This window comes from Tenebrio molitor, chromosome Y, assembly GCF_963966145.1.
Source record: "Tenebrio molitor chromosome Y, icTenMoli1.1, whole genome shotgun sequence".
Taxonomy (NCBI): Eukaryota; Metazoa; Arthropoda; class Insecta; order Coleoptera; family Tenebrionidae; genus Tenebrio; species Tenebrio molitor.
The window spans coordinates 2693811-2717615 of record NC_091056.1 but is presented as its reverse complement, the minus strand read 5'-3'; the positions used below and the strand labels follow the sequence as shown (position 1 = coordinate 2717615).

The window sequence follows — 23805 nt, the reverse complement described above, 5'->3', positions numbered from 1 at the left end:
AGGTGGCCTCACGCCTCTAGGTTGACGAGCTGCAACCTATCTTTCGGAACCCCACTTTCACTTTCTCTTTCTCTTCACTTTCTCTTCTTCTCTTCTCAGCGATAGGTGACCGTACGGCAATGTTGGGTCCCTTTTCCTCTTTAGTAACTTGCCGGAAAGTCATCTCCTTCTTTTCAACCCCATCTTTCTTCCTGTCCTTTTTTTTTGACCTGCGAGTTACGGCAATTAACATCAGGATAGACGTGCACGACTTACCGACACAATACCGTCCAAAACCTGAATTCTCCCGCTCGGCATAATTTCGAGGTAAACAAACCGACGCCATGACGGTCCACCTGTCATGACACGCGCACGTGTAGTACCACCGGAAATGCACATTTTTGATTGCGCAGTACCACGCAAGCGCAGCACGCCTTGTAGCACAACTGAATAAGGTCGAGAATCGCGCGCGTGACGATTTTCGCGATTTATGGGACTGCGGTGCCGAGATTAAAAATGCGGAAGTCGGACACTTCGTCGAGAGCCGTCGAAGCGACGCCAGCGAAGCGCCTTTTAGAGTTCGTGGTCGAGTGACCCCTCGCCTTGTAGAGGTAATTATCGTTCAATTTTGAATTCATTTCACTAAGACCATGTATTAGGGGTGGTTCGATCCAGTTTAGAGTCAATCCCGTTTGAATAAATCGATCCAGTACCGTAGCGCAACTTTAGAGTACCGAAAATTTTTGAGTAAAGGAGTGCCGGAAGGACTTCGATTTAGCACCAAGAACCCCCTTTTTCGCTGAAAGGTAATTACCGAATCTTCCGATTTTCACAACACTAACGACAATTCGTTAGGGGTCGTTCCCTAGGGTGATTCGTCGCCGCATCGTTCGTTAGGGTGGTCGAGAGCCACATCGTTCGCAGAGGCGATCGTTTTTTTGGGAACATCGTTCGTTAAGGGCTATCGTTTGCAAGTGTTATCGTTCAGCATCGTTTTGTTTCCGGCCAAGAAATATCGAAAAACGTCAAGGTCACGCTGTGACGCCATCATGTAGGAATCTTATCGTCCCGCAAGCCGAAAGGACGCTATTCGAGGAGACAACATATCCGGCATAAGATAAGTCGCCATATTTTTATTGCGGATTTGCGAAAAATCAAAGAACGCCTCGAATTTCCCGCTTCTCACGTTAACAATTTTTGTATGGTTAGGACTTTTTAGAAACTAAGCAAATGTTAGGAATTATTTTGTAAGAACTGAGCACTTGTCCCGGCATCTGGACAAGCAACAACCAGCTCAAGACAATAGCTGCCTGGCGCCCATTTTTTAAAATCCGAACCCACGCCCTCTGCCCCGAAAAACCCCCTGAGAGCCCGGAGCTGTCACTGGCCAACTTTTGGTCACACAAATTTTGGCGCCCACAACGTGGGGCTCGATTTTTCGATTTTTTGGAGCAACCACAAATTTTCGTTTATCGTTCATTTTCATTTTCGCGAAATTTGTAAACCAAATTGAGGCTCAGTCACTTTTTTCAATTTTCGAATCGGAGCAAAGGGAGTTGGTAAAGGTTTATTGAAAGTTTGCATTTTTTTATTGTGTGTTAATGAGAAGCAGAAATTTAGCGGCGAATTTATTGTTTGAGTAGCGGTCTTATCTTGTACCCTCGACGACAAAAACCTTTTCTCGGACTCGACTATCGTGTTGCGCGCTGTTTTTTGGTAGTGTTTTGACCGGCGTTTTTATTGCGTTACCGACCCGTGAAATCGCGGTGAGTCTTCGTCAAAATGGACGAACAATTCAAGGTCAGGCATTTACTAGCAGACGAGCTGACGTATGAATTGCGTATACGCGGCATCACGAAGCCGAAACCAGGACGATAAGAGGAAATTGTTAGGGAGAGCTCTGTCCAAAGAACTAGGTCGACCGGACGAATACTTTCTGTCACTTCATGACGCAGAGTATGACCACGACACCGAGGTCCAAGCCATTGAGGACACCCTTGAGAGCATACGCACGATTTTGACAGAATTTGAAGGAACGGCGGAAGACATGATCTTCAAACGGTTGAAGACCCGTCTAACGCACCTTTCATTTCGAAATCGGCGAATGAGACGCGAGCGAGATGCGGAGTACAGAAATAAGGCGTACGCGACATGTTTATTGCTCGAAGCTGATCTTCACGAGAAGGCAGCAGAAGCGAGCCCGGTTACGGTGGAAGCGCCACCAGTCGTCGCGACTACTCCCATTTACGTGCACCCTCACGCGAGATCTCCGGAACCGAAACTAGTGCCAATTCACACATGGGGCGGATCTTTCAACGGGGAGGAAAAAGGAATGACGGTGAACCAGTTCTTGGAACGGGTAGAGGAACTGTCGGTAGCGCGAAACGCGACCAACAGGGACCTTTTTAACGCGGCCATTGATCTCTTTAGCGGCAAAGCGCTGATTTGGTATCGTTCTGTTCGGAGCAGATTGAGCGATTGGGACGAAGTGGTTCAGTTGTTGAAACAGGAATTTCTTCCACCGGATTTCGATGATTTGTTGTGGGACGAAATCAAGGGCAGGCTTCAAGGCAAAAGCGAGTCGATAACCATTTACGTTGCGGTTATGGAGACGCTTTTTGCTAGACTTAGTCGACCACCGGCGGAGATAACCAAGGTAAAGACGATTCGGAGGAATTTGCTTCCATGTTACCTCAACCAGCTTAGCATCACCGAAGTTGTCACCGTACCGGAGTTGATTAAGTTGTGCAAAAAAGTGGAGGAGTTATCGGCTTTGCGGCAGAAACATCGCGCTGCACCCAAGTCATCTTGCGTGTTGGAGCCAGAGTTGGCATATGTTCGGGCGAGCGAACCCGCGAAAGCGAGTCCACGCGCCATCATCGTGAAGGAACCTTCAGGCAATTCAGCCAGACGGAGTGAACCCGCGAGTTCGTCCTCCAGGTCGTTCAAATGCTGGAATTGTCAACAGCCGAATCATTCGTTCATGAACTGTCGACTGAAACGAAAACAGTTTTGCTACCGTTGTGGGGAGCCAGACGTCACCGTGGCGACCTGCAGAAAGTGTAATCCGTCGGGAAACGCGCAGTAGGGACGCGGCAGACTTGCGGCCGTGCTACGTTCCTAAAACATCCCAAGGCCGATGTAAACGCATCGATCATCGCGAAACGTACGGATACCCAGTGGAACGCTTGGTTAGACGAAGTCAAAGAGTTTTGCAAGCCTTCTCGGGCAAATTCCGCTTCCATTTTCGTCAGCAAAACCAATGACAATAGGCCATTTGTCAGACTGCGTCTAAACAATCGGGAAACTGAAGGACTCGTGGATTCCGGTTCGAATTGCACTATAGTTGGTGGAAAAGGCGCCGATTTAATTCATTTTCGCGCAGGCGGAAAAACTTTCCCATCTCGGCTAAAAACTATCAGAACTGCCGACGGAAAACAACATCCGGTAACCAAAGCTATCGAACTCGAAGCAGTGTTAGACTCGTCGAGACGGCGAATTCGTGTCTACTACGTGCCAGATCTTCAGCATAGCGTCATATTAGGGTGCGACTTTTGTAGATTGTTCGGACTCAAGATAGATTTCGCGAGTCACAAAATTGAAGTTGCGTCGGATATCGTGAGAGTACCAGAATGTGACGCGGTGACGGAGTGTGGCGCGGATCGGCATGAGATCATCGAGATCATCCGGAAAAATTTAGATTTGTTGAGCAATAACGGAAAGTTAGGGAGGACACACAAAATGACAGTCACAATCGACACGGGAGACGCATTGCCGATCAAACAACGTCCGTACTGGTGGTCTCCGTACATGCTTGCGGAAGTCAACAAAGAAATTGACCGCATGCTCGAGAACAATGTCATATCGCCTTCTGACAGTCCGTGGTCTTCTCCAATTTTGTTAGTGAAGAAATCTTCCGGTGAATACCGACTTTGCTTTGACGGTCGCAGGCTCAATGCCGTGACAAAACGTGACAGTTACCCATTACCGCGTGTCGACAGGATTCTCAGCATGTTGCGAGGAGCAAAGTACATCAGTTCGATCGATCTCAAGAACGCTTTTTGGCAAATCCCGTTAGATTCAGAGTCGAGACCGAAGACAGCTTTTGCGATTCCCGGCAGAGGTCTTTTTCATTTCAACGTATTACCGTTCGGACTGACAAACGCAGCCCAGAGGCAGCAGTGTCTCATGGACAGGATTTTCGGACCTGAACTAGAACCTTACGTCTTTGTTTACCTGGACGATCTAATCATTATCGCTCCGACATTCGAGAAACACGTACAAGTTTTGAGGGAGGTGATACGACGTCTTCGAGACGCGAAACTCACCGTGAATGCGAAAAAATGTCAACTTTTCCGCTCAAATTTGAAATATTTGGGTTTCAGTGTCGATGAACATGGTCTAGGTACCGATCCAGACAAAGTAGCGGCCATGGTGAGCTATCCAGTCCCGAAGACTAGTACCGAAATCAAACGTTTCGTAGGCATGTGTTCTTGGTATAGACGTTTCATCCCTCATTTTTCGACCCTCATGTCCCCGATAAACGCGTTACTTACCGGAAAGCGAAAGCGACAGAAAACGGAGTGGACTCCTGAAGCTCAGGAAGCTTTTCAGAAAATCAAGGATGCACTTGTTTCAGCACCCGTATTGTCAAGTCCTGATTTCTCGAAACCTTTCGTGATCCAAACTGACGCTTCAGACACCGGTCTAGGAGCAGTTTTAACGCAAGATTTAGACGGAGATGAGAGAGTGATCGCTTATGCCAGCCGTTCGCTAACAAAAGCCGAGCGAAATTATAGCGTTACGGAACGAGAATGTTTAGCCGTTTTGTTCGCGTTGGAAAAGTTCAGACCTTACGTGGAGGGCACCCATTTCACGATCGTGACGGACCATTATTCATTGCTCTGGTTAAACCGAATGAAGGATCCAGCAGGCAAATTAGCACGATGGAGTGTCAAGCTCAATCAGTTTTCGTTCGATTTGGTCCATCGTAAGGGCAAACTCAATGTAGTACCGGACGCACTATCGAGACTACCTGCAGAAACCGCTGCGGTAGACATTGACAGCTTTCTCGGCGTAAACTTGAATGATTTGGACGAGTCGTACACGCGACTTCGCGACAGCATTATCGCCAATCCTCAAAGAAATCCATCATGGAAAGTCGAGAACGGTTTCGTGTATCGATTCGTACCGAACAAAATTGTATTACCCGGCAACGTCCCGGAGTGGAAGCTTTTAGTACCGCGGAATCAAAGAACAAAAATTTTAGAATCGTGTCATGATGCACCGACATCAGCTCATTTCGGGTACTACAAGACACTTTCGAGGTTATCCATCAATCACTTTTGGCCGAAAATGCGTCGTTCAGTCATTCGTTACGTTCGAAACTGCAAGGTTTGCAATGAGCAAAAAGCACCGAACACCGCTCGCGCAGGGCTTATGGGAAAAGAAAAAAAGGTTCAGTTTCCGTGGCAAATGATTTCAGTTGATTTGATTGGTCCATTACCGACGTCCACGAAAGGATATTCGTATCTCCTTGTGATCGTAGATTGGTTCACGAAGTACGTTGTACTATTTCCGTTACGGAAAGCTACAAGCGCAAAAGTTACAGAATGTATCGAGAACGGAATTTTTCTTGTGTACGGTGTACCGCAATTCATTTTGGTCGACAACGGCAAGCAGTTTGTCGGAAACGAATTCGTAAAGACTTGCGAGAACTACAAAGTTCAAAAGATCTGGTTCACAGCCAAGTATCACCCTCAGAGCAACCCTGTGGATACAATCGCACAGTTGGCACTGCCATACGGAGTTACGTCAAAGGCGCTCACAAAAAGTGGGATGCCGAGGTGGCAAAGATCGGGTACGCGATTCGCACAGCGGTCAACGAAGTAACCGGGTTCAGTCCAGCATTTCTCAATTTTGGTAGGGTAGTACCCTGTACCGGCGAATTTTACGGCAAAGTAGCGGAAAATCCGGAAACTTTGACGACAGCTGATCGCGAAAATCACGCGAAAAATTTAGAGCACCTCAAGACCATCTTGCAGGATGTAACCCAGCACCTTCACAAAGCGCACGAACTCAACGAACGCTCGTACAATCTTCGGAAGCGCGACGCTGAATTTTTTGTAGGCGACAAAGTTTGGAAACGCAACAAAGTACTTTCCAGCGCTGCGAAAGACTTTGCGCAAAAATTAGCGCCACGCTACGTGCTGTGCACGATAACGAGAAAACTATCGAAACTCGCGTACGCTCTCGAAGATGAGAACCGCGCAAATCTAGGTGTTTGGCACATGAAGGATTTGAAAGAATTCAGAGGATCTCTGGCAGAAGCCGAAGAACCGTAGCGAGCTTTGCATTTCACTGTTTCGTACCGTTCAATTTTTCGATTGATTTTTTTGTCCTCTTTTGGAATGTTGGCGACAGTAAAATTTTACCGTGGAGTTTGTTCAGGAAAAGTTTATTTTAAAAAATCCCAAATATGACATTTAACCGGACTTGACTTACATCATACCGCAGTACTCAAGTACTAATCAACATTGAGATTCAGTTTTCGATCGTTTGATACGCGCAGATATCAACAAGCCATTTGATGGCGGAACCCAAAACTTTTGCAGTGATCAAATTTTGACGTTTTTTTTGTGAAGACTTCATCTTCGTTTTTTTGTAAAAAGTAAAAGGCAACCGCGTTACCTTTTCTTTTTTCTTTTTGAGGAGGGGGGTAGTGTAGCGTTACAAAACGCCACAATGGCGATTGGCCGGAGTAGGAGGCCAAGAGGTCCTACTTATGCTCGCGGGACTAATAGATCGCAGTTCGAAGACCCGGAACTAGCAGATAACGCACGGCATTTGGTAACGCGACGCGCCCACCCTGCCTTCAAGTTTTTTTACGTCGCTCATTCCGGAAGCGGAAAACTTCATTTGTAGAGTCATTTGTGCCAGCCACCACGGGGGGGCTGGAAGAACACATGTTACCCCCGCCAATGTCAGGCTGAGGTGGCCTCACGCCTCTAGGTTGACGAGCTGCAACCTATCTTTCGGAACCCCACTTTCACTTTCTCTTTCTCTTCACTTTCTCTTCTTCTCTTCTCAGCGATAGGTGACCGTACGGCAATGTTGGGTCCCTTTTCCTCTTTAGTAACTTGCCGGAAAGTCATCTCCTTCTTTTCAACCCCATCTTTCTTCCTGTCCTTTTTTTTTGACCTGCGAGTTACGGCAATTAACATCAGGATAGACGTGCACGACTTACCGACACAATACCGTCCAAAACCTGAATTCTCCCGCTCGGCATAATTTCGAGGTAAACAAACCGACGCCATGACGGTCCACCTGTCATGACACGCGCACGTGTAGTACCACCGGAAATGCACATTTTTGATTGCGCAGTACCACGCAAGCGCAGCACGCCTTGTAGCACAACTGAATAAGGTCGAGAATCGCGCGCGTGACGATTTTCGCGATTTATGGGACTGCGGTGCCGAGATTAAAAATGCGGAAGTCGGACACTTCGTCGAGAGCCGTCGAAGCGACGCCAGCGAAGCGCCTTTTAGAGTTCGTGGTCGAGTGACCCCTCGCCTTGTAGAGGTAATTATCGTTCAATTTTGAATTCATTTCACTAAGACCATGTATTAGGGGGTGGTTCGATCCAGTTTAGAGTCAATCCCGTTTGGATAAATCGATCCAGTACCGTAGCGCAACTTTAGAGTACCGAAAATTTTTGAGTAAAGGAGTGCCGGAAGGACTTCGATTTAGCACCAAGAACCCCCTTTTTCGCTGAAAGGTAATTACCGAATCTTCCGATTTTCACAACACTAACGACAATTCGTTAGGGGTCGTTCCCTAGGGTGATTCGTCGCCGCATCGTTCGTTAGGGTGGTCGAGAGCCACATCGTTCGCAGAGGCGATCGTTTTTTTGGGAACATCGTTCGTTAAGGGCTATCGTTTGCAAGTGTTATCGTTCAGCATCGTTTTGTTTCCGGCCAAGAAATATCGAAAAACGTGAAGGTCACGCTGTGACGCCATCATGTAGGAATCTTATCGTCCCGCAAGCCGAAAGGACGCTATTCGAGGAGACAACATATCCGGCATAAGATAAGTCGCCATATTTTTATTGCGGATTTGCGAAAAATCAAAGAACGCCTCGAATTTCCCGCTTCTCACGTTAACAATTTTTGTATGGTTAGGACTTTTTAGAAACTAAGCAAATGTTAGGAATTATTTTGTAAGAACTGAGCACTTGTCCCGGCAGCTGGACAAGCAACAACCAGCTCAAGACAATAGCTGCCTGGCGCCCATTTTTTAAAATCCGAACCCACGCCCTCTGCCCCGAAAAACCCCCTGAGAGCCCGGAGCTGTCACTGGCCAACTTTTGGTCACAGTTTATTAGCCGATCTTTGTCACTGCGACTGAGCCCAATTTATTTATTTACTCAAATTTAAGCAGCTATTAGTTTCACCAAAATGCAATCGTCATGTGGCTGTTACCACGGCATAATTGAAGGTAGTACAATTTCCGTACCGTGTGCTGGAGTATGTAATAGACACTTTCACCCTAAATGTGTCAAATTTGACGATAAGATCCTAACCTATCTGAAATCAGTTCCGGGACTGTCGTGGAAATGTCGCGAATGCGTCAAATCTTGTTTTTCAGTTGACCAGACTGGACTGCAAAAATTCTTGTCTGAAAAACATTCTGATATGTTAAATGAGCTAAATACCGTTTTCGATGCTTTGGAATCTGATATTTTAAAAATAACAACTGATAAAGTCAAACAATCTGAGGGCTCTGATGAACAAGTGAGTGTCCAATCGTATAGCCAAGTGTTAAAAAATAAAACGCAACCTGCTGTAATTATAAAGCCTAACTAAACAAACTGACCGGTCTGCTGTGGACACCAAAAGTGATATTAATGCGAAAATTAATCCGATAGAGGCTCAGTTGTCAATTTCTAAAGTAAAAAATATAAAAGACGGGGGAGTTTTGGTGGGTTTTTCTTCTAAGGAGGATAATGCCCGTTTTAAAAAGGTTGCAATGGAAAAGCTCGTTGATGATTACGAAGTTCGTGATATTAAAGGTGTTATGCCCCGTATAAAAATTGTTGGTATGTCACAAACTGTTAAGGAATCTGAAATAGTTGAGTTTGTAGAATATGCTACAAAACACGTTAGTACTGGTATTCACTTGAGTTCAGAATGCAAAGTACTAAAATTGTGGCCTACAAAAAAAAAATATGTAAAGTTATACAAGTAGACTAAATAACGTATAATAAAATAATGAGTGCTGGAGGATTGTTCATAGGATACGACTTCTGTTATGCATTTGATGCGATCGAAATTCTTCGATGTTTTAACTGCAATGGTTTCCACCATTCCTCAAAAACCTGCACTAACAAAGGTTGCTGTCCAAAATGCAGCGTCGAAGTTGGTCCTGGACACCCTGTGCATCCCATTTCAGATTGTCATCCCGAAAAGCCCACATGTGTCAACTGCGTCAAGCTAAACAATGATGAAAATATGAAAGTGCCGATTGATCATGCTGCCTGGGATCCTAAATGCACTGTGTACCAAAAGGCCATTGACAAACTAAAGAACGATCTCTTCTCGAAATAGCAATCATCACCAAGGGTCGCGACAGGCCAACCAGCAAAATTTACAAATTTTTTCCTCTAACCAATTACTGGAAGTTAAAGAGATTGTCATCTGTTATACTAACATTGCCTCTCTGTCAGCCAAACTAAACTCTTTTCACCTTTATCTTCAACAGCGCAAACCTCATTGTGTGCTGCTTTCAGAAACATGGTTGTCGCCTTCTAATCCTTCCTCTCTTTTGGATCTCCCTCTTTACTCAGTATATCGCACAGATCGTTCCGGTAGGGGTGGAGGCGTATGCATTCTACTCGACAAAATATACTTTCGTAACTACATTGTTACTACGATTCCAGTAACGTTGCCGTGTATTGAAATATTACCACTACAGCTAACTTGTGCTGCATAGTCTTTCGTATTAGTTTGTGTATATCGGTCACCGCGTACTGATAAAATCAATGATGAAATGCTTTTCCAGCATTTAAAGTCTCTATCTGAAACTCACAAACACTTGCTAATTTTTGGAGATTTTAACTTTCCAGAGGTAGAGTGGCCTATTTCGAAGACTCCAAGTGGGACCGGTTCAGCCTCATAATTCGTAGATATGGCCTTAGAGACAAATCTGTCGCAGATGATTCTGCATCCAACTCGATACAGGGCATCTCAAAACCCTTCCTTATTAGATCTACTCTTAACGACTGATCCGCAACTAATATCTTCAGTCAATATCGGTCCCCCAGTGGGGGGAAATTATTCCAATAATTTAAAGTGCGAATTAGTGCAAGCTAGGTCACGATATGAAAACAACCTCGTCAGCAAAGGACCAAAGGCCATCTTCAAATACACGAGGTCCAAAATGATCTCTAAAGTGTCGCTGCTGGTGTGAAAGACACGAAAGGTTCATTATGCGCAAAAAATCAGGACACTGCTGATTGCCTGGCTAGTTTCTTTAGGAGTGTTTACGTAAACGATACTGCACAAACCAGTATCCCTATTCCAGCTGGCTCGCGCAGCAAAAACGCTCTCCAAGATATTGATTTTCCGATTTCTGCCATCAAGGAAGAATTACAGCGACTAAAGGACTCATCTTCTCCTGGTCCTGATGGAATTGGCTGTAAAGTTTTAAAAGCCAATGCAGAAACTTTGGCGAAGCCTCTACACCATCTTTTCTCCTGTTCGTTCTCGAAGTCCGCACTTCCGTCCACCTGGAAGCTAGCTTCGGTGTCCCCAATTTTCAAAAAGGGTGACAAAACGTGCGTGGAGAATTACCGACCCATAAGTCTCACCTGCATATGTTGCAAAATAATGGAAAAGCTCATCCATAAGCCAATGCTCGCCTTCCTTCAGAAGGGCAACGTAATTCCTGATGAACAGCATGGGTTTCTACCCGATAAATCAACAGTTACGTGTCTTCTTGAATGTCTCAACGACTGGACGAGGTGGATCGATAATTCCATGCCGATTGATGTGGTTTACCTGGATTTTGAAAAGGCTTTCGATAAAGTTTCCCAGTCTTCTGCTGGTAAAGCTGGAACACAATGGAATAAGAGACTCCCTGCTCAAATGGATATCTGCGTTTCTGAGAAATCGTAAATTCTACGTGAAAATCGGCTCAGCTTCCTCTGCAATGCAGGATGTGGTTTCTGGCGTCCCCCAGGGATCCGTGCTCGGTCCGCTAATGTTCCTCGTGTACATTTCGGACTTAACTGTACAGTTGAGAAGCAGGCATGCCCTTGTCGCAGATGACTGCAAAATCTACGGTACCGCTGACAAAGCTAACGAAATAAAATCTGACTTGGCAGCAGTTCAGACATGGTGTGACGTATGGAAGATGAAATTAAATGTTGAGAAATGCTCCGTTCTCCATATCGGTGTTAGCAATCCCAAGACAAATTACACCATTGCCGGAAAAATACTTGCAACTGTGCAACAACAAAAAGATTTAGGAGTGGTTCTGACCAGCACATTATCCTGGAGCGAACACGCTGCTACAACTGTATGTCGAGCGAATTTCGTGGTTCATACACTGAAAAAATCTTTTCAGCGTGTAAACGAGGAAAGTTTCGTTAAACTTTACTCAAGTTACGTGAGACCGATTTTGGAATATGCGAACCTAATTTGGGCACCTGTACTCCAGAGAGACATTGACCTTCTAGATAAAGTGCAACGACGAGCAACCAAAACAAACAGCACGAAGAGCGATTAAATATACTGCAGTTGCAAACATTAGTGAACAGAAGGAAACGAGGTGATCTAATCTGGACGTTCAAACTTTTGAAGAACATAAAAGTATCTTGCAGAATCGATGGCATGTTCTCTTTGAAGGACAACGACGGGCTGCGTGGGCATTCCCTAAAGTTGTACCACGAAAAATACAAGACCAGAATTCGGCAAAATTTCCTACCAAACCGCGTGTTTGATAAATTGGAATGCTCTTCCAGAGTGTGCTATTACATCGGACTCTATCAGCAAATTTAAAAATCAGATCGACGATGTCTACTTCAGTAGGAATGCTCAAATGAGCAAGCAGTAAATTATAGCTGCTTTCGATACCAGCTGTGGCTTATTCCAGTTATCCCGCTGAGGGATAACTTTCACCATGTGGATGAGCAAAATAGGCATTGCCTCTGCTCGGACTGTATACATAATAATAATAATAACAATAATAATAAAACTTTAGGGAAAGGATTAGAAATACCTGAAAGACAACAATTTAGCTTTTTCATTAAAAAAAATAGTCTTATGTAACGACGTCCGTTTATAACGACGGGAATTTACGGTTCCTTGGTCGTCGTTATAAGCAACTTTCACTGTACTACCCTAGGAGAAGATTACAGGGGAAAGCATACTAATCATAAGGAAGTGCCAAGCGATATTAAAGATGGTGTTCGTCATCATATTTCTTCGATCTCAACTATCGAAAGCCACTATACACGGGCGCACAGTGAGAAAGTGTAGATAGAAGGAAGCAAGACAATTGCCCAGTTGTATCGAGACTATAAATCAAACTGTGAAAACCAGGGAAACCCTTTTGCCACTTTAACGATGAATCGAAATATTTTCAATCATGAATTCAACATAGCATTTTTTTTTGTACCAAAGAAGGACCAGTGCCAAATCTGTGTTTCCTATCAAAATGCAAATTATGATGAAAAAAGACGGTCAGATGCAGAACATAGTTGTCATATTAATGAAAAAAAAATTGAGTAGAGCGGAGAAAGAAAGAGATAAGAACAAAATTTCATGTTCGTACCAGGTGGCATGTTTTGATCTCCAGGCTGCCTTAAGGCCGATTCATACTATAGGTACGGTCGCAGTCAGATCGCGGTCTGATCACGGTCAAGTCAAATATTAGAACATGCATTTTGTATTGAAGTGTTCATATTATGAGGCACGGTCAAGTCACGTTCTGGTCAAATGACCGCGCTCATTCTGGTGAAGAATATTTGAGCGATCCGAGACCGTGCCCTGACCGTACCGTCTAAGCAGAAACCGCAAGTCTGAAAAGCAATTATCACGATCAAATCAAAACACTCATCATTCATTCATAACTAAACATTGGTACGTACTTACGCCAGTGAACAGTGACGTTGTTTTGCAAAGAATATGGAGGAAAGGCTAATAGAACTGGCGCGAGGGCACGCAGAACTGTATAATTTTACAGACAAAAGATATTCCGACAACATGCATAAGAATAAAATATGGAAGGAATTTGGTGAAATATTAAAGAAAGGTACTGTTCTCTTCTTCTTCGTCCAAAATGCAAGCCACTATGGCTAAGTCCTTTGTGGAAAGATTGGAAAACATAATATCCTTCTTCTTCGGGATGTTGCTTGAACGAGACTGATCCTTGCTTGACCGCGACAGTATGAATGGTCCGTTAAAAAACTTGACCGTGACCGTGTCATGATCTGACTGTTACAAGACCGATAGTATAAACCAAGCTTTACCCACACCGGCGGGTCAAGTATCCTCTTTCTACTACAAATTGAAATTATCCACTTATAATTTTACGGTATGCGACCTCAAAGAAAAGGGACAAAGACCTGTGAATTGTTACATGTGGCACGAAGGTGAGGCAGAAAGAGGAGCAGTTGAAATTGGCACGAGCCTGTTGCACTAATTGACAGAAAAGGCTGAGGCTTCTCATACCGATAATCTTGAAATTGTATTCTATTCAGATAATTGCGCCGGCCAACAAAAAAATAAGTTTGTTCTTGCCACTTATCTTTATGCCGTTGCCAAGTACAAGATAAAGTCCATAACTCATAAATACCTTGTTACCGGGCACACTCAAAATGAGGGAGACTGCGTGCATTCGATGATTGAAAAGAACATTAAGCGGGCGTTAAAATCTGGCCCTATTTACACTCCATCGCAGTATGTGACTTTAGTAAGAACGGCTAAAAAGACAGGTAAACCGTTCAATGTTATCGAAATGTCACACGACGATTTTTTTGACTTAAAAAACTTAACGGAAAGTACGTTTAATTTTAACAAAAACGATATGGAGGAAAACAAATTTAGCAAGGTTTCCATATTTAAGGTGGAGGAGAATTTAAAGTCATCAAATTAAAGAAAAAGCGCACGAGAGCATCTTTATCTCAACTTTCTAAGAAATGTTGGTTTTTGTGATGTGCCACTATTGCTGCCGGTGAACGATATGTAATACTTGTGAAACCGGTCAACATCGATTTTCTCTAAACGTTTGGGTTGAAATAATCGGAAATCGCTTATAATAAAACCTCATATCCTTCCTGCTCGTCTAAGAAGAGATAATTTTTTACAATTCTTGCAGCACGATCTCGGAATGTCTTTGCGGCCAAAAAAAATAGCAATATGCCTAAAAAACGAAAATATACTGAAGCGAGTCATTCTAACACCAATGATGAAATCGATAGAATAATGTAGGTAAGGGAAGTCGGCACATTGGATCCGTAACTTCGGGATAAGGATTGGCTCTATGGATCGGGCCGTGTCGGGCTACTCGGGGAAGCGGGTCGCGGCTGACGTGCCGGGCCTGGGCGAGGTGAAACGTCGGCGTTTCGACGTCCAGCGTACGATCCGAGCTCGTCCCGTGCCTTGGCCTCCGGCGGAACCGACTTGTTGCGAGGCTCCGGTTGCGCCCGCGAGGGTGTCCGGATGTCCTCTTCGGCCGCCATTCAACGGTCGGCTCAGAACTGGCACGGACCAGGGGAATCCGACTGTCTAATTAAAACAAAGCATTGCGATGGCCCCAGCGGGTGTTGACGCAATGTGATTTCTGGCCAGTGCTCTGAATGTCAACGTGAAAAAATTCAAGCAAGCGCGGGTAAACGGCGGGAGTAACTATGACTCTCGCTGTACGACTAAAAGGTCATAGTTAGTTGGTGGTTCGTGGTTCCCGCTGGACACTTCAGCTCCAAAGGTTAGCCTTTCGGCCTGTTGTGACTAAATCCAACATTTTACGGAAGTGAGGTGGTGCGTCCCCACTCCCGGTCGAACAGTCGTAGCGATCGGATGTGTTGAAAGCTCTGCACCGAGTTGGTGATGTGACTAAAGTTCGTGGCTAAAATTGTGGAATTGTGAAACAGGAAACGTTTGTTTTGTTTTGTGAGTGCGTTTGTAGTGAATTTCTGCATCCAGTGCGATTATTTAGTCTACGAACCGAAAAACTCGTCGAGCACGTGGTGGCCACGTGCTCGGCCTCCTCCTGTACTACCGCGCTAGCTAGAGTGGAAATACTAACACGTGATCAAAGTGTAGTTGGGCACCATCGTAGGGCTCACAGGAAGCTCAGAAATCACGGATTGCGGGAACTGGGTTCGAAAACGTGGGAACGTTTTCTGCGGTTGACTCGCAACAATTGCTTTGGACATAGGCAACCAACAAAACGGGAGTTCGCAGTGCGGGTTGCAGAGCTCTCCGGGGCAAATCCTTCTCCTGAGCCTCCAGGTAGAGGGCACTGGGCCCTCTGCCGCCCCCCCCCTTGGGAGACGGGCTGGTCACTCGGCGTCTTTGGATTTGTAGCGTGTTTGAAACATGGCAACGACGCAGGACATTGAAAGGTTGAAGCAGCTGGAGACGATCAGTGTTGCCGGTCTGATGGACAACCCAACGCTGCCTGAGGACAAAGCCCTCAAGTGCATTCTTGAGAAAATCAACACATGTATGGACATAATGGTTGACTTCGTAATTTCAACCAAAGAGCCTTTCGGCAAACGGTCTCAGGCCATACAGGCGGTAACGGGTCTCCACGCACACCTAAACGACATTAGCCGCCTATACACATTCAATGTCTGCAAGCGAAGAAGTGAGGATGACGTTGTCGACAAGGTGAAGGGCGCCGTATTTGAGGCGGTAAACAGTGGCATACAGGTCCCCTCCTACGCCCAAGCGGCCGCAGCAAGCATGAACCCCTGCACATCCACCCAATACCCTGCTGGCCCTAAACAGAAAAAGTTCAAGGTGATGATCTTCCCAAACAAGGAGCTTAAGGAGGCCAAATCCTCGGACGACACCAAAGCTATCCTAACGAAGGCAGTGGATCCCAAAAAGTTTGGAATCAAACCCGACAGAGTGATAAGAATTAAAGACAGCGGGATTCTTATAGAATCAACATCAAAGGAGGTTGAGAACCTAATCGGCAGCGAAACACTTCGCAAAGTTAAGCTAACAGCCCGTACGCCAAAAAGGATCTGGCCAAAGGTAATCATATACGACGTCAACGAGGAAGTCGGGGAGGACGAGCTGTTAAATCTAATCCAGGAAAACACCAGAGGAGAGGAAAACATTCCTGACTCTTGGTGCACCTTTGCAGGGAAAGTCGGCCCTAAAAAGCCTAAATTGAACAACTGGAAGCTTGAGCTTCATCCTGCACTTTGGAGGAAACTCACGTCGGAAGGGAGAGTCTACCTCGGCTGGGAAGCTTTCAAGGTGGAGAACTATGCTAGGATTTCAAGATGCTTCAAATGCCAGAGATTTGGTCATGTCGCGGCCAAGTGCAGCTCAGAGGATGTCTGTGCAACGTGCACCTCGTCGGAACACACCGCGACCGTTTGTCCGCATGCACACTCACCAGACAAACACCGTTGCCAAAATTGTATAAACGCCAAACTTAGAGACCATAATCATCGAGCGAGTGACCAAACCTGCCCCATCTACAAAAGAAAGTTGGCCGAATATCTTGAAAACATCGATTATGGGGAGTAAGGTCAAAATAATTCAGATAAATGCCCATAAAGATAAGACGGCAACGACTGAAGTCATGAACCTCATGAATGACGAAAATTTTCAAATCGCCTTAGTGCAAGAGCCGTATTGCTATAAGAAAGGCCTCGGAAACTTTACTATCCCCAATCTCGGCTCAATCGTACTTATTGCCGAACAATCACAAAAATTCTATAGCTGTATCTTGTGTAACAATCCAAGACTGAATATCTTACATCTGAGCAACATATCTACCAGCCACATAACTGTAATATCACTGCAGCGCACAGACCTGCCGCTGCTGTTCATAATCTCGGTTTATAGTCCTCCATCCCCGCAACACCTGAGGGAAACAACAAGGGAACTTCAGCACATCCTGGGCCGGCTGCACGGCCACTCCATCCTCCTGTGTGGTGACTTCAACAGCAGGTCGGTCCTCTGGCATGACAGGATTAGCGACAATAACTGTCAACTGTTGGAAGACTTCATTCTAACCAATGACTTGGCGATTTTTAACGAAGGAAACTTCCCTCCCACCTTCCAGACCGTAAATGGCTCGAGCAACATCGACCTAACACTAGGCTCGTACTCCACAATAGATGATCTCGACTCCTGGGCAGTCCTCGACAATGTCTCTTCATCAGATCATAGACCGATAACCTTCAACATCAGGCTATGCCGCTCCCAAACTAACCCAAAGCTAAACAAAAGAGTAGAGTACTGCGACCCTAATATGGAAGAAATTGGGCCACGGCTCGGTAATATGTGCAGCGGCCTATTAGAAAGGTATCCGGTGCTCGTCTCTCCAAGAAAAATAGACTTAGCCATTTCAGAGTTCTACACTGAGCTCGAAATGGTCCTCCAGTGCTGCGCCAGGACTCGAAGATCGTTTGCCGGTAAACCGGAATGGTGGAACAGGAAAGTGGAGAAACTCCGTAAAACGTACCTCGCAAAGAAAACCAGCTTGTACAAAAATAAAAATCCCGCGATGAGCGACATACTCTTCACAAACATGAAGACCGCCAGAGAAAGGTTCAAAAGCGAGATCAAAAAGGCACAGGAGAGGTCCTGGAAAGAATTCGTGAAAAATGATCTGGGACCAAACCCATGGGGTGTGGTCTACAAATTGGCAGCAGAGAAACTACGCCGTACTGGCCCTCTTGGGGCTTTCAAAAACGACGAGGGCACTACACTGTCAAAAGAGGAGGCCATGAGCTATCTGATGCACTCACTGCTGCCGGACGATGTAGTAGCTGGGGAAGACGCCACGCATAGAGATTGGCGCCAAGACTTCGAGGCCATTCAACCGGGGTACCACAACAATACCATGGAAGTCACGGAAGAGGAGGTTTACATGTTGGTGAGTTCCCTGAAGTCGAGGAAAGCTCCAGGAACAGACAAGATTAGGGGTCGCATCTTAAAAATCATCATGCCTGAAATTGCACCGTTCTTGGTCCACGTATATAATTCGTGCCTCAAATCAGGATATTTTCCACAACTATGGAAGGTGGGCGACCTCAAAGTCCTTCCAAAAAATCCGACAGGAGATCCCTCCAGCACCAAAAACTACAGGCCAATTACGCTCCTGTCCGAGTTAGGTAAGATCTTCGAAAAGATTATAAAGAAGAGACTTTTTATCAACAGGGAGAACCTCCACTCACCTAGCCAATACGGCTTCGTCCCGGGTAGGTCGACAACAGATGCCCTCCTAAAGTACCAAGAGCTAGTCACGGATCCGAATTTCCACCAGTGTGCCACTGTGTTTGCTGACATCAGCGGGGCTTTCGACAACGTATGGTGGCCAGCAATGATAAAGGCTCTACGTCGGAAAAACATCCCCGAGTATCTTATTGCAACAGTGAAGAGCTATGTGACGGACAGATTGGTAATCTACCAAAATGGCGACCTGGAAGTCAGGAAGACTTGCACGAAGGGCTGCCCACAAGGATCCGTGCTAGGTCCCACCCTCTGGAATTTGGTCCTCGATGTATTTCTCGTGGAGGACCTCCCAGAGGAAGTGAAAGTCATTGCATACGCTGATGACATTGCTCTGATCATCAGGTCGAATAGCAGAAATCAACTTAGGGGGGCAATGCAGCGAGCTGTCGAGGTTCTGGATGGATGGGCTTACCGTAACAAAAATAGCAAAATCGAAAATAATGGTTCACAGGCCGAACAGAAAATCTCACAACCGCGACCTCAGAGTGGTCATTAACAATAAAACACTCGGGATTGTTAAGGAAATGAGATACCTGGGCATCCTAATAGACCCTAAGCTAAATTTCAACAACCATATCCGCGCAGTCTGCGACAAAGCCAAAAAAGTGCTGGTAACGCTAAGGAAGAAGCTGTTCCTGAGCTGGGGAGACGAGATTGTCGACTCACTGCACACCATCTACAAGTGCGGCATTATTCCCATTGTGGCTTATGCTAGTGAGGTTTGGGCTCACCGCCTGGCCGTCTCGAAAAACAGAAGGAAGCTGGAGGCGGTTTACGGACTAGCAGCAAAGATTATCATCTCTGGATATTCCTCAGTTTCCCATGAGGCGGCGGGGGTGATTGCCGGGATTCTACCACTCGATCTGCAAGTTGGACAGCAGGCCTGCAGGAATGCCCTACGAAGAGTGGAGGTTGCATCCTTTCATCACCTGCAGATCAACAGGAGAGACTTCGATTCCCCCCGACATCTGGGAGAGTTCCTAGCGTTAGCGGCACTGGATATATGGCAACATAGGTGGGAGAGCTCACTTAAAGGCAGGACCACTTTCTCCTTCTTTCCCCAAGTTCCCGGTGGTCCCCGTTTCAACTTCACCAAAAAGAGCACGCAAGTGCTCACGGGGCATGGAAACTTCGTTTCGCACCTCTGGAGGATCGGCAAAGTCAGAAGCGATAACTGCAATGTCTGCGGCCGTTGTGACGATCCCATCCACAGGATTCAATCGTGCCCGCTTTTCGCCGAAGACCGTGCGACACTGGAGGACTCGCTCGGATATGGCTACAGGTTGCCAGATCTTGTAGGTATTCCCATGGAACATCTGGAAGGCTTCGCAAAGGACACATCCGACACGACAGCCTGACACACTTGATCGGTACATAGACCTGGAGCGAGAACGTATCCTTGAGAAGCCTCCAGAATGGCGCGGTGCTGCGACTTGTTTCTGGTGAACAGTGACTGTGCCTCACACATGGACTATGTTGGAACAAACTTTGCGGTGTGTTTTCAGCCGGCGAGACTGCGGGACAATTGAACCTAGCCAAGTGGTATCTGTGCAAAACCCAGAACACTAAAACTTGTGCATCTAACGTTTGTCCTGTTGACATGTAGTATGTTCGTCGTTTTATAAATTACTTTGGATACCTTGTATATATATAGATATAAAATTAGTTATATATTATATAGCTGTGGATATGGCGCCCAATTTGGCGCAGTCTGTGCAATAAACGTGCCCCCGGGCACCTTTTTTTGGTGCGTCCCCAGATATCTATACGTAACTGCGTTCCTTTTCCTCAGTTGCGTTCCTGGGTACGTGCAGTGCCCTTCTGACTTCGGCTTCACGATCATTATGCCGAAGCTCCCGGGAAAGCCTAATACGCCCCCGGGGTTGTAGTAAAGAGGCCTATGGGTCTAAACACTTGTTCGGGCTCCAAGTATAATAATTCTGGTAGCCCGGGGCCTCCCACCACAGCCCCTGCACCAAGTGTGTCAGAGGGCTTTAGATGCGGCTGCGGCCGGAGCTATGCCTTGAAGGCATCTCTGGCTAGGCACAAGAGAGTGCGGCTCGAGAGACACCACTCGGTGTCAATGGTGCGATGCGGCGTTTGCCATATTTGCAAGCGTGCGGCAGGCATGAGCGCAGAGCACATCCGCAGGAGTTCCAGCAGGAGCTCTAAGCCCAAGTAACGGCTGCCGATAGCGAGCTCATGGGAAAGATCGCTGAAGTAGAGGCCCGATCCAGTAACGGCATCTTCTATAAGGAGATGATGGCCTCTACGGGTCTGACTCACCAACAGGTCAGATCCCGGACAGAAAAGCTTCACAGGGTGCTGGCAACGCGTCTTTCAAAACATGCTCCGTTGTGCTCGTCACAGCGGGGATTTGCCGAGATTGACGGCACCCTGGCGAATGCTATGATTCTGCACGAATATTGCAGGGTCGTGTGTTGACCGCCAACACGTACAACATCATATCTCCGGATGTCCGAAAGGCATTCGACACTGTCTCGCACTACTCCATTAGTAGGGCGTTAGGTTGTTTCGGCGTCCCAGACACGCTACACGAGTACATCATGGTTACGTTCGACGCTTCCACATCCATCAAGGTGGGTTCGGGAAGTATCGAGGCGAATAGGGATTCGTCGTGGAGTAAGACAGGGTGACCCGCTCAGTCCGATACTTTTTAACATCTGCATGGACGAGCTTCTGGAAAGGGTCAACGAGAAATACCACTGCGGCTCACTACCCAACGACGAGCGCAATACCATCATGGCGTTCGCCGACGACCTCATCATCACAGCGGACCGTGATGTAGAGGTCCCCCTGATACTCGAGGATGAGGGTCAATTTTACAATCAATGAAAAGCTGATCCCGAACGTCGATGCCTTCAATGCCTTCAGGTATTTAGGGCACGAGTTCGGCCACAAGGGCGTCGAGAAACCCAGCATCCTGAACTTGGCCGCCTGGTTACAGAACATCAAGAAAGCCCCTCTGAAACCCGACCAGAAGCTTACGCTCCTCAAGCAGTTCGTCATCCCTAGACTGCTCTACGGCCTCCAGAATCCTAATGTCACCACCAGAACTCTCCGCGACGGGGACAGGCTTATCCGTAAGGCGGTGAAGGGGTTGTACCACCTCAATGCTCACACCGCGCACGCACTCATACATGCTTGTGTACGAAACGGCGGTCTTGGTGTGTTGGAGCTGAGGAGGGCGATTCCCCCGTATATTCCTGGGTAGGCTCAGTACCTTAGTGGAGAAGGTGGGCGACCGAGTCTTGAGCTCCGTCCTACAGGGTGACCGTGTGCGGTCCCTGATGAATAGGTTGTCAGGTATGGCCGGTGATGTACCAGAATCTGCTAATTGGAGAGAAAAGATCGCTTCCGGCGTTCTCTCCAAAGGTGTGGAACAAGCCTCCGAAGATTCTTTGAGCAGATTATGGATCTCCGACAAACCAGCTCGATGGTCGGGACGTGATCACGTCCGTCCTGTGCAGCTACGGACGGCGAACCTTCCGACCAAAGCTATACCATCAGTTCCAGTTGGTCAACGTCGATATCGCCACAATTGTGCCACCGACACGTCCATTGCCCATGTGCTTCAGACTTGCCCTCTGAGAGTTACAGAACCATCACAATAAGCTCAATGCCGAGTCGATTATACTGGGGCATAATCGACCAGAAACTCAGAAAGCACGTACGGTTCCACCCTCGCCAAAAGGGATTCGAGTCGGAGGTAGGGTGCTTTAATAATGTACAGATCCTAAATGAGTTGCTGGGCCTTCGACGCAGTTCCGCACCAGATTATTGGTCCGGCACTGCGAATGAAGGGTCTTCCCGAGCCGGTGGTACGACTCGTGGAGGGTTCTTATAAGGATCTGTACACCAACATCAAACAGGACACAGTGGAAGTGCCAATGAAACTCCAGCGAGGGGTGAAGTAAGGCGACCCCCTCAGCCCCTTTATATTTAACGCAGTTTTGGAACCCCTTTTACTGCAGCTGGAGAATCTCCCGGAGTATAAGGTTGGAAAACTTGCGAGTGTCTCAAGTCTGGCTTTCGCAGATGACCTATTTTTACTAGCGACTAATGTAGCACAAGCCAGCGCCCTGTTACGAGCGACTGAGGAGTACCTTGGAAGGTTGGAAATGAAAATCTCAGCCCCCAAGTGTACATCTTTTCAGATCGCACCCACTAAAGACTCCTGGTACGTAACAGACCGCGGGTTGACACTGACAAATGGAGAGAGGATCCCGGCTGCGGTCGCGGAGTCCGCGTTCACTTATCTGGGTGTGAGAATATCTCCTTGGACAGATGTGAAATTGGAGGGCCTGAGGGAAGAGTTTGGCGGGGCATTATTTAGGGCCTCTCGCCTCTCTAAAACCGCACCAGAAAGTCGAACTAATGTTCAGATACCTAGTCCCTCACTACCTCTACAGACTGGTGGTCGCAATTCCGCCAGTCACGTTGATTAGGCAACTAGACCAGGAGCTAAGAGGAGTGATAAAACGCATTTGCCACTTGCCACAATCCACGGCAGACGGGCTTTTATACTCGTATTGTGGCATGAAAGATGGCGGACTACGTATCCTCAAGTTGGAGACGATCGCTCTCACCTCCGTCTTGATGGCGGGGTTGAAATTCAAGCATTCCCCTGATCAAGTGATGCAAGCCCTTTGGATGAATGCAGACATGGTACGCCGTCTAAACAGCCTAGCAAAAGCCACACGAGTAAACCCGTGGCCAACTAATGACCCCAAAGACCTCGACCACTATAAGTTGGCCATGAAGAGGTCAGAGCTTGCAAACTGGGCGTCCCTGGTCTCGCAGGGCAAATCGGTTATGTCCTTCGCCGACAATTAAATCGCCAACGCCAACGCCTTACACCGCCTTTATAAAGATCATTGTATTCAATCCGGCGACAATTATATTAATATATATACGACGTGTCTCAGAAATAAGTACATAAATTTGAACTGGTAACAGAACTCGTTAATAGCAACAATATAAACTAGGCAAAAATGAATAGGGAATTCCACAATTTTTCTTGGAAAGCAAAATAATTGCCCCAATCCTCCCATATATTCCTAAACACTAGATAAATATAAAATGTTACATGTATTTGAAACATTGCATTTGGTAAAAATCCTCTCCTTATTGATACATTTCATTACAAATTTTAAACTGTAGTTTATAAAAAATTCAAAAAAAAATATTCCCTATTTATTTTTGGATAGTTTATTTAGATATATTTTTCTCCTAAACCTTATAGTTATCCAATTAAAATTATTGAAAGATTTGGCACAAATTTCGTTACCCGCCTATGGGGATTACTTGCTTCGCC

General features: G+C 46.4%; 1 long non-coding RNA gene across 1 annotated transcript in view; it reads left to right on the top strand.

Annotated features, from left to right (window-relative positions):
- Positions 1 to 6580: 6580 nt before the first annotated feature.
- Positions 6581 to 23805, top strand: part of LOC138140549 (uncharacterized) — a 390561-nt gene continuing 373336 nt past the window's right edge. Inside the window, exons 1-2 of the long non-coding RNA XR_011162599.1 lie at positions 6581 to 7756; positions 7806 to 8353. This is a non-coding gene — a long non-coding RNA (uncharacterized lncRNA). The remainder of the gene's footprint in view (positions 7757 to 7805; positions 8354 to 23805) is intronic.